Below are 15025 nucleotides of genomic sequence, written 5' to 3'. Positions count from 1 at the left end.
ATGGTTCTCCCCTTAACAGAAAGACAGTTCGTTCCAGTACTCCGTTGCTGTCTAGTTCCAGTGGGCATACTTGGCATTCCAGACATTCATTCCCTGCTGAGTGGAGCTACGTACGATCCTGAGTAAAGTATTAGCAGAGAGTTTAGAGAGCAGAGAGTTTAGCAGTAAAGCTGTTGCTTTAGTTCCAGTAAGCTGTTGCTGTAGTTCCTGTTGAATGCTGTATTTAACCATTAAAGAATATAAGCCGAATGGCAGAGAGCTGTAATACACGACTCCCAGTGTTTTATTGGCCTGGGTTGGGCCGTTAACCCCAGCAGAACTTCGCCGGCAGGTACCATTAAGTCAGAAACCCTTACTGGGCCTCTCAGTGTAGTATTACTCAGGCCGGCTACCACTTTTTCCCCTTAAGATATTCTCACTGTGTAAAGCCCTGTACGAACCCGACTCACGACACAAAGGCCAGAAAGAGAAAAAGTGTCGCACATCTTTGTCATCGTCACTAGCCTTCGACGCCGCGAGGTACGTAGAGTCCGAGTTAGGAGTGAGCTCCCCGGTGTGGCACTTACGGGCCTGTAGATCGTCGCGTCAGTGTGTGTATCTCAGAGAGAGTAGCAGTGTGTGTGTGTGTGTGTGTGTGTGTGTTTGTGTGTGTGTGTGCGAGTGGATGTACGCATGCGTACTTCGTTCTCCCTCATGTAAACTTTTCAGAGCAGTGTGTGTGTGTGTGTGTGTGAGTAGATATACGCATGCGTATTTCGTTCCCCCTCATGTAAACTTTTCCGAGTAGCAGTGTGTGTGTGTGTGTGAGTGTGTGTGTGTGTGCGAGTGGATATACGCATGCGTACTTCGTTCCCTCATGTAAACTTTCGATCCTGTATGTGTGTATATGTATGTATGTATGTATGTATGTATGTATGTATGTATGTATGTATGTATATGAGTGTGTGGGTGTGTGTGTATGTGCGTGCGTGCATGAGTGCATATGGGCTTGTGTATGTATGTATGTATGTATGTATGTATGTATGTATGTATGTATGTATGTATGTATGTATGTATGTATGTATGCACGTACGTATGCACGTATGTATGTATGTGTCTGTCTTCATATGTCTTGTGTGAATTGGTTCACATATATGTTTTTTCAATCATATATGTATTTATTTATGTCTGTATTGATTTATTTATACTTATGCTATAGTAGTTTTTTATTGATAAATGCATGCAAATACACCCTTTTCGTATGAATATGTTCTTCTAATGTGTAAAATAATTATTTTACATTTGGCGCCTGGTATATATCCACTCGCACACACACACTCACACACACACACACACACACACTGCTACTCGGAAAAGTTTACATGAGGGGGAACGAAATACGCATGCGTATATCTACTCGCACACACACACACACACACACTGCTCTGAAAAGTTTACATGAGGGGGAACGAAGTACGCATGCGTATATCCACTCGCACACACACACACACACACACACTGCTACTCTCTCTGAGATACACACACTGACGCGACGATCTACAGGCCCGTAAGTGCCACACCGGGGAGCTCACTCCTAACTCGGACTCTACGTACCTCGCGGCGTCGAAGGCTAGTGACGATGACAAAGATGTGCGACACTTTTTCTCTTTCTGGCCTTTGTGTCGTGAGTCGGGTTCGTACAGGGCTTTACACAGTGAGAATATCTTAAGGGGAAAAAGTGGTAGCCGGCCTGAGTAATACTACACTGAGAGGCCCCGTAAGGGTTCTGACTTAATGGTACCTGCCGGCAAAGTTCTTCTGTGGTTAACGGCCCAACCCAGGCCAATAAAACACTGGGAGTCGTGTATTACAGCTCTCTGCCATTCGGCTTATATTCTTTAATGGTTAAATACAGCATTCAACAGGAACTACAGCAACAGCTTACTGGAACTAAAGCAACAGCTTTACTGCTAAACTCTCTGCTCTCTAAACTCTCTGCTAATACTTTACTCAGGATCGTACGTAGCTCCACTCAGCAGGGAATGAATGTCTGGAATGCCAAGTATGCCCACTGGAACTAGACAGCAACGGAGTACTGGAACGAACTGTCTTTCTGTTAGGGGTGGACCATTTGATATCCTGGGGGGGGGGCTTGGAAGATTTGGGGGAAAAAAAGATGCCAGGTGGAGTTGCTCGAAAAAAAAAATCTGGCTTTAAGTGGCTGATGGAAAAACAATTATGGACCATTGCGACTCGGAAAAAAAATCTTGGCAATTGTTCGATGCACACTGCAGCATCAATAAAATCAAGCAGTAGCTCTGCATAAAAAGCATAAACCATTTCAAGCTTGAGGAACAATAACTGAATATGAACAATTGTACAGTATACATGACCTTCTGATTAGAGGAAGTATGCTGAAATTGAAATTGCTCACCAGTGTTTTCCAGAAATGTGTAAATCTGAATGTATGGATTTTGTCAAAATACCACAAGAAGAGAGACAGCCTGCCATGAACTGGGTCAAATGGACTCAGTCAGTCAAGTGGACTGTTCAACTTGCTAATATCACTCAAACCAGGACACTTGTCAGACAATGACATATTTTTTTCAAAGCACAAGTAAATGCCTGGTCTAATATATGTAGGATACCATCATCTCTTCTGATGACACCAGTGATGTTCTCAGAAAAGTTTTCACTGTAACATGCTTAATGCTTAATGTAGAACTCAGTAATCAGGTTGTTTGATTTGTATTTTCAGTGTGTTACCCATGGTATAAATAAGATCTGTAAACTGATATTTTTGTAAAGTGAATCAAAAATGTACATGTATTTACATATCTTTATTTAGTTTCTTGAATATAGTCTGTGTGCGATAGAACAGCATCTTGTTACTGGGTGTGAAAAACCAAGCAAACAAACATTGCACCGAAATTTGGTAAAAAAAATATATCTCGAAGAAGGAAAGTGAAAAAAAAAGTTGCCAGCATATGCCCTGTAAAAAAAAAATAATTCATGGTGAAGCAGGTGGGAAAAAAAATAATGGCTCTCCACCAATCTTCCAAGCCCCCCCCCCCCCCCAGGATATCAAATGGTCCACCCCTTAAGACAGTCTGGCAAGGCTAGAGCAGCAACACCAGAGTTTAGGTGACACTCTGGGAACAGGAACGAGCAGCATACAGCCATTAACCAAGTCCTTAACTGGACTTCCCCCTCCGCTCGCTCAACAGGAACCTGGTCTCAGTGGGGTTGGCTGTCGGCACACTGGCCGCTGGATCAATGCTGAAGCCCCTCGAGGCTAGGTCAGCACATGGAGGTAGTAGCAGTAGCTGTGGAAACGCAGCTATCTGTTGGCGGGGTAGCGGGGATCGCTATGCGGGTCAAAGGTCAACCCTGCCACGGATAGCTGCGGGCCACCTGCCATCGAAAGTTGGTCTATTACGACGAGTCAACATGTATCGGAACTTTCAACAGCAAAATAAACCAAAGTGAGCGTAATTCAATAAAATGACCTATACCTGCCTGAACTATGATTATTGCTCATTCCCTAACTCCTTTTGTGAACAAAATTTCTGGTTCGTTTACGTACAAAATTCGGCCGATTTTCCAAGGAGTACTCAAGATTTTCACTCCAGCAGCGAACTTTGACTTCTATTGATATGCTAATAAGGATGTCGCTCGTTCGAACGTGAATAGCGTGACGGTCGGTCAGATCCTATCGGGGCAACTCGTCTCCATGGAGATCAGCTTATACTCTCGTCTCTGCTCTGCACATAGGCGACCCAATAAGTTCTGGGTTTTTCACACTGTTTTCTCTATCATTTTCTCTTCTTTCTTCATGCTCTGAATGATCGGAATAAATAAAATAAATGGTTTATATAACCTAACCTAGCCTCTGTGACTCTTTATTTATTTTACACTCCATTACAAGGACGTATATCTCTCATACACACATGCTGTAATTAATTAGTCAACACAACTAATTATGCTAATCCGTGGACTTATCAGAGGTTGGTCAACATCTGAAAGATAGTGATGTTAATGAAAAAGGAGTCTTTCGCGATGTTGACCAACCCGTAAAATCCCTGATAAGTCCACGGATTAGTCCACGGACTTATCAGAGGTTGTCAACATCTGAAAGATAGTGATGCCCGTTTTAGTAACCATTCCTATCTTTCGCGATGTTGACCAACCCGTAAAATCCCTGATAAGTCCACGGATTAGCATAATTAGTTGTATTGACTAATTAATACAGCATGTGTGTATGGGAGATATATGTCCTTGTAATGGAGTGTAAAATAAATAAAGAGTCACAGAGGCTAGGTTAGTTATATAAACCATTTATTTTATTTATTTCGATCATTCAGAGCATGAAGAAAGAAGAGAAAATGATAGAGAAAACAGCGTGAAAAACTCAGAACTTATGGGTCGCCTGTGCTCTGCACTGCCAAACGCTGCTTTGTCCTCAGAGTGGATATACGCATGCGTACTTCGTTCCCCCTCATGTAAACTTTTCAGATCAGTGTGTGTGTGTGCGAGTAGATATACGCATGCGTATTTCGTTCCCCCTCATGTAAACTTTTCCGAGTAGCAGTGTGTGTGTGTGTGCGAGTGGATATACGCATGCGTACTTCGTTCCCCTCATGTAAACTTTTCGATCCTGTATGTGTGTATATGTATGTATGTATGTATGTATGTATGTATGTATGTATGTATGTATGTATGTATGTATGTATGTATGTATGTATGTATGTATGTATGTATGTATGTATGTATGTATGTATGTATGTATGTATGTATGTATGTATGTATGTATGTATGTATGTATGTATGTATGTATGTATGTATGTATGTATGTATGTATGTATGTATATGAGTGTGTGGGTGTGTGTGTATGTGCGTGCGTGCGTGCATGAGTGCATATGGGCTTATGTATGTATGTATGTGCGTGCGTGCATGAGTGCATATGGGCTTGTGTATGTATGTATGTATGTATGTATGTATGTATGTATGTATGTATGTATGTATGTATGTATGTATGTATGTATGTATGTATGTATGTATGTATGTATGTATGTATGTATGTATGTATGTGCGTGCGTGCGTGAGTGCATGTATGTATGTATGTATGTATGTATGTATGTATGTATGTATGTATGTATGTATGTATGTATGTATGTATGTATGTATGTATGTATGTATGTATGTATGTATGTATGTATGTATGTATGTATGTATGTATGTATGTATGTATGTATGTATGTATTTATGTATGTGCGTGCGTGAGTGCATGTATGTATGTATGTATGTATGTATGTATGTATGTATGTATGCACGTACGTATGTATGTATGTATGCACGTACGTATGCACGTATGTATGTATGTGTCTGTCTTCATATGTCTTGTGTGAATTGGTTCACATATATGTATGTTTTTTCACTCATATATGTATTTACTTATGTCTGTATTGATTTATTTATACTTATGCTATAGTAGTTTTTTTGTTGATAAATGCATGCAAATACACCCTTTTCGTATGAATATGTTCTTCTAAGTGTAAATTAATTATTTTACATTTGGCGCCTGGTAATAGTCACTTTCCGAACTCGAGTCGCTGTAACTTTCTGATGATGTCAGTCTTGGATCATCGATTGCTCGTTCAGGTTTGAAGTTATTACCGATTATCTTCGCCATTGTGATTTTTAGTTGAGCGCTGAGGTTTGCGTACCGCGTACGCGTAGTAAACTTGGCGTAGAAGAGCTTGGTTATAAGTGACCTCGCTTTGAACCCGCTGTGACTAACAAGTTTGAACGTCACTTCCGGTTTCCGTGCGTTCAGCTTGTGGCCACTGCGCTAATACGCGCGAGTGAAAGTGAATAAAACCAACGCTATTTTGTTTATTTTTCACTACATAACGACCTGATTACCTAAGAAAGTCTGGGTAAATTTCCCCTTTAAGACCTTTGACCGAATGCCCCAAGCCGATCTCAGCCAGGGTAACTGCTGCCTCGTTGTATGGGTTCCGGCCTTCACTTTGACTTTGTGACGACGATTCGGACACGTCAATGTCACAAAGTCAAGGAACACTTCCTAGAACACCCCGTCATCCTTGCTGACATCAAGGCCTCAGAACAAAAAGGAACGAATATTCTTAGTGTAGTGTTCCATGTTACCGTCGTTGTTTGCAGTAAACAAATAAATCGTCGGGCTATAGACTGAAGATAACATATTGCCTGTGTCTCGGGCGCACCAACCAGTTTTTGACATGAGGCATTGAATATGACTCTGTAGAACATTGCTGACAATCGTGAGAAGCCATTGCACGCACAACCATACTTTATCTACTTCGCAAGGAGACTGATTAGTCTCAGTGAGGCGCGAACTTATTGTTTTAAGGAGTCACTCGTCCGCTGAAAGCTAGAACAGATATGTTGAAATTTCATGGTCACCAAAATATCTCCCTCAGTTGTAACCAGCAGAACCAGCCGCCGAATCTGTAGAGGTTACATTAAGTTTTGATCCAATTCAAATGGTTACTACATATTCAACTGATATCGGAGCTAAATAAGCGATCAAATCTTCAAATGTTAGTTTATCTTTTGCCTTGAGTTGTAACAGCAGATATCAGTTCGGTAGATTGTACTTTTACATTACACAATGCGAGAGGGGTTATGTCTCTAAGCAGTCAAGAGAGAAAGAAAAAAGAAACAGAGGCAGAGACAGAAAGATAGACAGACAGACAGACAGAAAGACAGACAAAGAGACTGACTGACAGAGAGACAGAGAGACAGGCGACAGACAGACAGACAAACAGATAGGCACACACAGACAGACAGACAGACAGACAGACACACACAGACACACAGACAGAGACAGCAAGAAAAAAAGATGTAGTTATGTCTATCAGCGGACAAAAATCCAAGATAGAGGCAGACCGATCGACAGAGAGCTATACATATAAAGATAGACAGGGAGGAAGACAGACAAAGATGGAGATAGAGACAGACATGTAATATTAAATGCAGAGAGAGAGAGAGACGGAGACAGAGACAGAGCATGAGCAGGAACGAAGGAAAGAGACACGGAGTTAGGTTTCAGTGCTAGTCAAGAATGATGAGATAGCCATGTTGAGTACTTTATAGACGTTCATATTCTCCATAATAAGAGAAACTTAATTTGTCAGTGAAAAGCGGGTCACGATTATGAACGCAGAGCGAGTGACTAGTACTGTAAAGGACTGGTGTATGGGCCATTTTCATCTTGACTCGTTTTCACACAAACGGAACTTGAAAATGTGAGGAAAGTATTGCAATTTTAGTTATCCGTGACACCGATTCTACAGTGTAAATCATAAATCATTAGTTATATCAACAGCACAATTGTAATTTGTGTGTTCTCCTCAAATCTAAACCAATATTATTATACTGAAACTATTATAGACATATTGCATTGGCTTGTATCAAGGTTCCACTAGGTTCCTGCTGGAAGGTCGAAAACCGGTGAAAAGATAACTTTACTGTGTTATCACAGAGCTTGAAATAGCGACCTCGTGGCTCAGAAAGAAGTTCATTGCAATATATAGGTGATTGATGGCATGTACGACATATCTGACCCGGCGGTTGTGTCCCAGCAACGAACCCGCCAAGCCATACAGTCGACAAGTACAGTAATTCCACTTCAAGTTCGAATCATGGCGTTTATTGTCTTTTGTTTGCTCTTACGTTCTCAGTACAAGATCACGGATAATCATAACACCACACCTCGCTGCCATAGCAAAGTTACGTTCCAATAGTCTGTGTGTTGCTGACGTGACTAGCCGCCAAGCGATGGAATCCAGCCCGGCTACCGTACTCAGAACGCAGTTTGGCATGCTGTTGAGTTGAGTTAAAGTATCAGGGCAGTCGATGACTTGTAATTATTAAACACAGTTACCATAGCTGGCAAACAATCGATCAGTATATGATTGTAAAGACAAACACATTCATAATACAGTCTATGTTGCGTCAATGATAATAGAATGTATAATTAGACGTTACCTCAATGTACGCACCTACAGTAGCTGTAATCTATGCAGTAGCTCCACATGGCCACTTGAATACTCCTCCATTTTGTGCTTCCTGTCTGTGATTCAATGTTTTAAATACTATGGGAGACATTACCTGCGCAAATTAAGGTACAACGGGTTGATGTTGCGACGGGATAAAATGAGAAGGCAGCAATTGATCATGTACTGGTATATGCGGACTGGAGAGGCAATCGTTGCCGACAGTACTTCAGATTTAGTGTAATGACATCACCATAGATATTAGCTCAATCGTAGTTGCTCGACATTGATTACAGTTTAGTATGTTAAAAAGATGTGAGAAATTGATTTTCACCCTTTGAAGGAGTCTCATCAGGCTACGCGGGGACTGAAGTCCGATATAAAATTTGCAGACTTTGCTTCTGAGAGAACGCAATGCCTATGATCACACTACTACAGGCGCTCCCATGTGTTTTTGTATCGGAAGAAAGCGATTTTTCGAAACATCTCGCGGGGTTCTGATTATCTTCGAATACTCTGTATATAAATAGAAATAAACAGAATTAATTTAATCACCGTCCTTGATGTAATCATAATTATCAAAATCATCTCATGACATGATCACAAGATTACGTTCTGATAGTGTTGATCAAACTCCAAATGAAAAAACTTTAACACCGTCGTAAAATTATATTAAGTTGCAAAGCAATTTATGAATAGTTGCAAAGCAATTTATGAATAGATGGCAATAGACCACCCTGGCTAATTGATCCAGGGTTCATCCGGAGCTCGTCGTTGTTCTGAAGTACATGTACAATGTCATCCTCTGATGATTGTCCGTGTTGCGTCAAAATTAACACATCCATGAACCTACACATTGTTGATGAGTTCAAAAACTAGCATTTTACTTTTTTATTGAAAGTGAAGAATGGAGGAGTACCTTTTCAATACAGAGAACCTGTATAGGATACACGTCATGCTACAGTGGCTACAGCATGGCTACAGAGGAAACGTTGGAATGTCATCTTACAAAAACATTTTTAAAAAAGAACAAAAATGAAAGGAAGGGAGAAAAAGACAAAGAAATAAATTTTCTTTCCACTGAATAAAAGTGAGAATATTTATTAGGTAGGTATTTACAGGAAATTAAATTTTAGCCATGCACGCCTATGTAGTTAGCAATCTAAGGAAATCAAGTGTGGATACTCGGGGAAAAGCTCATTCAAAATTAGCTTATTATCTCGGTCAGTAGTAATGAGAGAAGGAAAAAACATTTATAATATATATCCAGTAAACTTAGGACGCTTTAAAGTTTCGAAAACTTGCAGGGACTGTACTGTACCTGTAATCATGGAATGAACGATATGTAAGGTGGGAACAAAAGAGTTATTATACCAGTAACTTGTATCTGGGATTTGTAATGGTAGATTACTTCGTTTTGTCATGTTGTGTAGGACCACGTTGGAGGATAAACGGATCTTAAAGAACCGAATAATTGTTATATGAGCCTCGAACCGTACTTGACGCTCCTTGGACGTTGGTAAGTGGTGATTATTTTGACATTTCACTGTACATACACATACGATACATTGAATCGTGCTGTGTTGTGAGCTATTAAACTTTGTAAAGTAATGTTACACTGCAGACCCCGTTGTGAGAAAACGGTGAAGAGTTAAACGACAAGAACTGCACTGGAAACCAAACTTTAAAAAAACCCAGAGCTCATCATGATCACTTATCATGGTATTAACATTTTATATAAGAGTTTCATCGTCTGACTCTCTGAATGATACTGCCTGAATGGGATTCACAAGTTTCCTCGAAGAGAAGTTAATGTCTCAAAACGTATGAGAACAGAGGTCCAACTAACGATCCGATGACTTGGCACGTTGTGACGAGGAAAATAAATCAATCACCCCAATCAGTTTCTCTCCTAAAAATAATATAATCAACATGCCAGTAATGCCAATAGAATGCAAGTTGGTCAGTTTGATCTCGTCATAATTGCGAGAATAGGCAGATGAAATGTGTAAGGACAGTTGTGGCCGACAGTCGTGAACAGCCATCTGATATTCCGAATTACTATAAAGAGCGGGATAGAGAGAATTGACAAAACAAAAATACCGTTAAAGGGGAAGGTGGAATTTTAGTGTCACTCCTGGAGCTGAACGGGTAAGGGCATTCACTTTTGCTCTCTCTCGAAGAACTTAATATTTATATTTACTTGTGCAATGGTTGGTAACGGTGACTTCACCAGTTACGCACATTAGATGCCTGATGACGCCGCTAGTTTAACAAAGGATTGACTTTATGAGGCTCTTAGACGATCGAAACCCTCTTCGTGTCACATCCTCGTAACAACCGTTTGTGTCTGGATGACAGGCACGTAACAGTTACTATGTACACTAGAACATGGATCATAATTAACAAGATGCGAAAGCCAAAAAAGTGTCAAAGTAAGAATGGTGTCTTTGTATTGATGCCTAGTGTCAAAATCATTCTATATTATTACTCACTCAATCCATTAGCAGGCAAAACAACTATGACGTGTTTAATGATATGATCGGTGAGCTAAAGGAAGTATTAAGGTCGGCTTTTAAAGATTTTTGCAGAGGTGTCTTCACATTTTACGCGATAGTTCCAGTAGTAGAAACTCTCAGATTTTCTTCTCGGCGCTCCCATACGTCTCAAGAAAGATCAAAGCCAGATTTACTTATTCTCATCCTTTTCGCGTAAAACTGTCCCTGCCCTTTCGCTATATACATTACGATTTCATTATTTTGAATTTTTCTGCTCCGGTGTACGCGTGTAGTACACGTCAGGCGTGGATAAAATAAACGGAGGGAGAGCTTGTGTAATATTTTGGGAGGATCACCAGTTTTCATGCACTAGTTTCATTCATTCATTCATTCATTCATTCATTCATTCATTCATTCATTCATTCATTCATTCATTCATTCATTCATTCATTCATTCATTTATCCATTCATTCATTCATTCATTGCCAACAGTTATGTTACAGGATGTGATAGTGAAGCAATATATCTGGCAACAGTTGTCAAAATAGTTTTAATCTAATCTAGATTGACTCCACCTCAGGAAACAACGTGCAATGTCAAAAATGAGAACTAATATGAACTTTACACTCTATATGTTACAGATATTGACTCTGAAGTGTCGGTAATATATGAATAGTGATGCATGCATTAATGATTACTCTGGAGATATTTTTGTATGACTGTGCTAAACATCCCTATTGATGTGAGATAACTAGCATAGCTTGGTAAATTGTTTTTTGCACCTGAAAATAAAGTAGAAATCTGGATGTATGGATAAGGTACTGTTGTATCAATGAACTGATATTGGTATTGTCAAAGATCCTCTGTATAACTGATTCAAAAACACATGTTACATGTAAATAACTATTCACAGTCTAAAATAAAACTTTTTAATACTTCTATTAAGAAAGTATTGTCAAACATAAATAAAATTGTCTGACATAACTATGTTTGATACTCTTAAATTAAGCTTCCTTATATACTCATGCAATCAGGGAGAGTCAGTCTTTTTCATGCATCCGGGTTTTAAAATGCACCAGCTCCTCCGCGACCAGGTCCCCAGTTGTTGACTTTTCGGGAAGGTGAAACACAGAGCGAGGGGGTGACTTAGTGTTTTAGAGAGACAGGCAAACATAAGAGACAGAGACAGATAGACAAAGAGACAGAAAGAGAAAGAAACCAGGAGCAAGACTGAGGCAGAGCGACAGAAACAGGTAGATCAAGGCTATAAAACATGCAGGTTTCACCATAGTATTTGCGACTTGTGCTACTTAAAAAACGATTATAGCATTTCATCATGCCTCAGAACTTCAAGACGACAATTGGAACCAGTGTCTCCAAGCACTTACCGCACTAAAAACTTTGAGTGCTGCACAACCCTGATCAAAGCCTAATTTTAATTGCAACCTTTGTGACATTTCAGAGGGCCTGACAGAATGGATTATCGAAGTCTTGATCTCGAAGACGTTGTTTATTATGTGTAGAGCTGTCTCAACTTTCTTGAATACATTTTATGTTATGTATTCGTATTTTGCATTCACGATTTCATCCCACTTCACCGTTTAATCAAAAAGTCATCATGATTTCACCTTTGCCTAGTGCTGAGACTAGAGTATTTATGACTTGTTCGTAAAATAACTATATATGCGACTTGTTATTACCAAAACAATGGACTGTCTGTCATGTTTTTGCACTGAGTCTGTAACACGTAATTCAAGAATGTTAATGTAATACGCGCCTGGGATTGAAAGACTTAAACTTTTGCTCAAAATTTCCGGAAGGAAACTTAAAGTCGTACCCTTTTGAAATGAAAAATAAAAAAAAGTATTAGCGAAAACAAATTACCCATTGCAATACATACCAAAGATTGAGTTTCAAAATGACCACCATCCCTATGTTTATGAGTGCGTCACCTGTTTATTATTCAGCCTCAGTGTTAAAACGTGTAGGCTTGGTCCAAATCAGCGAGCAGTGATACTTTCATGCACCTCCTTCAGTTAGCAGATTTACACGAACCAAGTTTGGTTTTAAAATAAATTCATGATAATAATGCATAAAATTCGCAGCTATCGGGGCTTTAAATGCAATGGTAATTATGACCCTCAACAAGATGTCGACAATATATTGCTTTTTAAAGACACGGACTGGTGAATTGACCCATGCTGACATTGACAGGTACGGGTTCTGACACGCGTACAGCATTGTCAGCTCTTTAACTATTTTTCATTCGAACATGAAGCAAAGACTGAACTCAAACTAGAAGTCGAAGTGCTCAAGCATGGCAAACGAACCGTTTTCCCTTTTTAAATTTTGTTAAAACGGAACAATATTCAGAAATATTGGTCAAACGAAATGTGCACAAAACATTTGGTGTCCGGATAAGTACAGTTTTCAGCAAACTTCATTTCTACTGGTCGTCTGTCTTTAATTCCGTTGTTGATCGACTATTGCGCCCGCGTTCCAAAAAAGCAGATCCTGCAAATATACCTGACGCTTACACTGGACAAAATGCTTGATAAACGTTCAGTATATTTACGAATATATTGACGTATATGGAACACAACATTAGTTACATACGTTACGTATATCTCTGTATATGGAACATATCAATACGTTGATATACATAGCGTATATCTATGCAGAACAAGAGTATACGTAATGCAGATCTTTGCACACCAAGTGTCACTATATTTGTGCATTATATTAGTATACACGTAGCTCGAATGACATGTACGCTATAACCACACAGTCAAACGCGTGTCAAAGCATCGCGTTCTCGACTCGGAGAAATGACACTGGTCAACAAGTCTCAAATGGAAGTTAATGGTCATTTTGCTGTGTGTCAAGTCAGATCATTCATTCAAATTATCGCATGGAAAGTCAAAGGTTAGCGTTGCTCTTGGTCTGCTGATCTTTAATTTCTTAAAATAGACATCAGTTCATGAACACCATTGACGTACGCATTCTAATCTCAACACTTTGAGCGAAACATTGTTATGTATTTGAGCGGGAATTTGCACAAGCTCTCCCCTCTAATTTGATATACTCGAATAACAATTATTACGAATGACAGGTGAACTTTTATAAAAAATTGTGACTAGTTCGACCGCATTTCGACTTGTATGTGTATGAAATAAGACGTGGTTCTGACAATGTAAGCCAGATTTAAATGAAACTCTTGAAACAGCTAGAATACCATGGACTGATGCAGTGAGCTATAGCGTTGCTTAGCAATATCTTATTTAAAGTCACAGTGTCGACTCATAGCTGACAATCTACTGTCATAAAATGATATACAATATGCCTAAATCAACAATAAGGGTGAATCGGCGAATCACTAGGGCTACAGATGAACATAAAAAGATCACTCAGGTTTGAATAAATTCAGCCGTCATTGTAATAATCGCTCTATTAATCGAGTACAACAAGTTTAGAGGTAGCAGCCTCTATGCAGTAAGCACGGATTTCGGCTCAAGGGGATTGTTGAGGGGCGCATTGAGATTATGTAATTGATCACAGAATGATTGGCAGGCAAATATAGATAGACACAGTAAGGCGTGGACACAAACAAACAAAGGATGAGCACAAACAGCAGATTGCTAGGTGATATCTACACGGCCGTCAGATGTCAGGCGTATCGCTAGCCTGTTCAAAATGGACGCTCGTGTCGAGGAAGGATAAGAGAGGAGAAGGAGATATGGTAAACACATGCAAGCTGTGAGAGTTTCTACGATTCTGATGAATTAAATGGATAGAAAATTACCCCAGTCCTCGAGTAAAAATCCAAGATTAATCTAAGTAAGCTGTGCGTGTGTAAGATGGCGACCTGGTTTTAAGGATACTGCATAAAGCAAACAATATTTGGAATCTTTTTATCTTCGTTCGCTTCATACAGTACAACTGTAATCTTCAAGACCCGTCTCTTTGCCTCAATACGTAATAGCACTGATAGCGTCTCATTTTCTTTATTGTACAAATATAATGCTATTTGTCCACAAACACTGCAGACGTGATAATGTATTATTTGCTTTCAAAGGAGAGGGGCTCCGACTACCCGGCTATGTTGCTGCGTAGACCGAAAATTTAAGAATACACTCGTGTTGCTCGTGAACACTGCCCACTACCACTCTCCCGCCTTATGCGTTATAAGTAGATATCTCGTTCTACTCAGAAAGTAGCCGTGGATAATTAAAACACGCGCACGGTAAACTCAATTTCTGTGTTGGGGTTTGGGGGTGGCTTATTTCCAGTACCGTGCACAAAAATCGCACTACAGGTTTTTATATCGCTGTATCTCCCTACCTGTTTTTATGTTACAATTTGTTGCAATTTCATAGCGACGTAATTACCGTTTGTATTTTTGCTGATACAGAATGAGGCTTTGTTGGATTTACGCACTTCCAAACTTTCGTTAGGGGAGGGAGAAGGAGTTGCAATTAGATGCGATTGGTCTATGGTTTGCAGTGC

The 15025-nt window shown here is 39.7% G+C and overlaps 1 long non-coding RNA gene across 2 annotated transcripts in view; it reads right to left on the bottom strand.

Moving 5' to 3' along the window:
* The window catches only part of LOC139134886 (uncharacterized), a 40751-nt gene that overhangs the window by 24401 nt on the left and 1325 nt on the right, over positions 1-15025 (bottom strand). The window contains exon 1 of one of the 2 annotated variants that reach the window (XR_011552894.1): positions 8028-8314. The exons of the other annotated variant lie outside the window; for it this stretch is intronic. This is a non-coding gene — a long non-coding RNA (uncharacterized lncRNA). Of the gene's footprint in view, positions 1-8027; positions 8315-15025 lie in introns of those variants that run through there. 2 annotated transcript variants of the gene reach the window in all.

Source organism: Ptychodera flava, chromosome 6, assembly GCF_041260155.1.
Source record: "Ptychodera flava strain L36383 chromosome 6, AS_Pfla_20210202, whole genome shotgun sequence".
Taxonomy (NCBI): Eukaryota; Metazoa; Hemichordata; class Enteropneusta; family Ptychoderidae; genus Ptychodera; species Ptychodera flava.
Note: the sequence above shows the minus strand (reverse complement) of the source record. Positions and strands in the feature narration are given on the sequence as shown.